This window comes from Nelumbo lutea, chromosome 1 (genome assembly GCF_056320005.1).
Source record: "Nelumbo lutea isolate HS-2025 chromosome 1, American lotus-T2T, whole genome shotgun sequence".
NCBI classification, from domain to species: Eukaryota; Viridiplantae; Streptophyta; class Magnoliopsida; order Proteales; family Nelumbonaceae; genus Nelumbo; species Nelumbo lutea.
The window spans coordinates 139678639-139681811 of NC_142684.1; the positions used below are offsets into that span (position 1 = coordinate 139678639).

Genomic DNA, 3173 nt, shown 5'->3' on the forward strand with positions numbered 1-3173 from the left:
ACATCCTACCCGGAGAAGGACGTTTTCCTCGTCGTCATCGTAGAGGTTTTATTTGCCGTCGTCTGAGAAGAACACTCTTTTGTCGTTGTCACCGGAGAAGAAGTAAAACCGCGTGTTTCTTTTATTTATTGATTTATTGATTATTCAAAGGAAGACAAAGTTAATGGTTACAATGGGAGCACCTAGACATATGTTCCAAAAAAAAGACCCATAAACAGTTAAATGGTTACCGCATTTGGATCCCAAAAAAAAAAATCATTGGTAACATACATTAACCCTAAACATAACAAGTTAAATAGCAATCCCTTTTGCATGATTAGCAACACCAACACCATGGTTATGAAGAAATTCCCTCTAAAAACCTAAATGAGAACCAATAAACCCTAACACTTATAAACCTATTATTAGGGAGGAAGAGCACTCATCGACATGGGAATTGATGGTGTGCGATCTGGAAGCTCCTAACTAGAAGGATGCCTGGACGTTGTTCATGTAGCGAGCTAGACCAAGCTGCAAAATAGAGATCAGATCAGAGAGACCGGGGTGGATGACCCAAGGAGCTCGCTCTGATGCTTAAGTCAGTATCTTTGTTGTGGTTGCGAGCTGAAAGCTTGAATGCTATAGAGCTTGTGTGCAAATAATCGTGCGTACCTCTTTGTGTCATTGGAGTTGGTGCCTTTATGTTGGCTTTGTTTGGCATGGGCTTCACACACTGCATCCGAGAATTCTGGGAAGTCGCCTCAACGTGCGTGCTGGGTACCTCCAAGGATCTTGGACCGGTTAGGCGACCTCTCGGAAATCTCGGATGCAGTGCGTGAAGCCCACGCCAAACAAAGCCTATATAAAGGCATCAACCCCAATGACACAGAGAGATACACACGATTATTTGCACACAAGCTTTCTAGCATTCAAGCTTTCAACTCGCAACCACAACAAAAATACCGACTTAAGCATCGGAGCGACCTCCCTGAGTCATCCACCCCGGTCTCTCTAATCTCTGTTTTGCAACTTGGTCCAGCCCGCTACGCGAACAACGTCCAAGCATCCTTTCGGCTAGGAACTTCCAAATCACGCACCATCAGGAATAGTTGCCACAATAAACACCCACCTTCGCCTCCATCCAGGTGATCAACAATGTAACTTCGATACGAAGAAGATATGCTTCTAAAACTTCACCACGACAAAGTAGGAAAAGGGAAATAGGTCTGAAAAGTAAGTGTAATAAGTATAATAAGGATAATGAGGATAAAATTGTCTGAATAATCATCAAAAGGGCATTTTGGGGATTTAGAAGTCTTGAAATGGCAAATTGAGAATCTTTTTTGACGGAACACTAATAGAGGAGGATCTTTGTCACAGACCCCATAGTACGGGGGGGTCTGTGTAGTATACCCTTAGTTTTAATTTTACTCCATTTGAATCAAAAATAGAAAAAAGAGAAAGGCAAATTTCTTAAAGTACCCCTATTGTTTAAGAGATTGACTTACTCACTCCTACTATTTGGAAATTAACTTAAAGTACCCTTAAGTTTTTTGACAATTGACTAAATCCTCTTCTATTTAACATCTGCTAATAAAAAAAAAATGAAAAAGATTGTTTTATCCATCATTCTCCTTTAAATTTTCAAAATGAAACATTTGAATAATTTTTTTTTATCTTTTTATCTATTTTAATATGTATACAAAGAGTGGTTTGAAATGATGGTACAATATGGCTTTTACTTGGAGTCACGAACAGCATCGGATCACTGTTGTGAATTGGTGGTCATGTGGAAGAAAAAAATTAAAAAAAAAAATAGAGAACAAACGGTACGATATAGTGGCTTTTACTTCGAATAATCGAAGAAAAATTAGATATGGTGGCTCTTCACAAAGATTTGTTGGAAGATATAATGAATTCATGCTCCACCAGAGAGCTCAAATGTTGCCATTTCTTCATTTTCCCCTCAATCAATGATGTAAGGCTTCACAGTATTTAGAAAGAATGTTCAAGAGGAGAGTTCCTTGACCAACCTTTGATTCTGTTATTTCCCCATAACTGGCATGGTCCTTTGCAACAGAAACCAATCCAATGCTGAACTTATTCGTGACTTCAAAGCTGGAAGCACTGTCTTTTATGTGTTGCACCATAATCTGGTTCAATTTCTTTGCTAACTGAGGAATGCCACAACAATCAACAAAACCATTATAGACAGGGCGACTGCGGAAGAAGTTCTCATCATAGGCAAGTGAATCCTCAATACTCCGGCTGTACATAATATCCTCTGGACCACGATTCATGACACTCACATAACCAAGTCAAAGAGAGAGATCACTTTTCTAAGGAAATAATTATGGGCATCAATACCTTCGTCCATAATATCCAACTTTGTAATTACAACAATAGTTCGATAACCATCAAGATCAACAATCACAGCTATCTGAAGTGCATATGGATTAGCCAAATCTAAATTTTCTGGAGATACTACCAAAATTAAACAACTAGGGTGTTTGATGTACGATAGTATCATTGTTCTAATTCTTGCTTCAATATCAGATGGTTGGTTACCAACTGGAACCTTTTGTTATTCCAAGTAAATCCCCCAAGTCATCAATCTTCTCAAAGGTTAGGTTCTTTTGTCATTTTCTCTTGAATTCGAAATGCTACCAAGTGATGGATCAGTTTCTACTATTTACACCACCCAAAAGCCGATTTGTTCCCCCTGAATATGACAAATTCCCCCTGTTAGCCTATTAATTGATATATTGAGAAACTAAAAGCTTTACAGAACTAGTTTCACATCCAGATTTACAAAGGAATTCCACCAGCAAATACGGTATCTATGTCCTATCTCCCAAGGAAGGAGAGTCATCAACAATTGACACCATAACCATAAGAACACTCAAAAATCTAATTCATCATCTTGTTAGATAGTGTATGTCTTTAGCTCTAATCAGATTGACGTGCATATCCATTTATTGTAAATGAATAAAAGTACATAATTGGTTCATGTTATAATTGATGCATTTCTGTGTAATTATCCTTAAACTAAACACTTATGAGACTCGTGTTAGTTTAGAATGTTATCAGCCGTTGGATAGACTTGGGAAATTTTATCCTGCAAAGGCTAACACTAATGTGCTGCCAAGAAGGTTGGGGTAGCTTGTCTCAGTTACCAGGGTTAGACTCAAAGC

The 3173-nt window shown here is 38.3% G+C and overlaps 1 pseudogene; it reads right to left on the reverse strand.

Annotated features, from left to right (window-relative positions):
- Window positions 1-1949: 1949 nt before the first annotated feature.
- LOC148877922 (dynamin-related protein 3A pseudogene) lies at window positions 1950-2509 on the reverse strand (annotated as a pseudogene).
- Window positions 2510-3173: the final 664 nt, after the last annotated feature.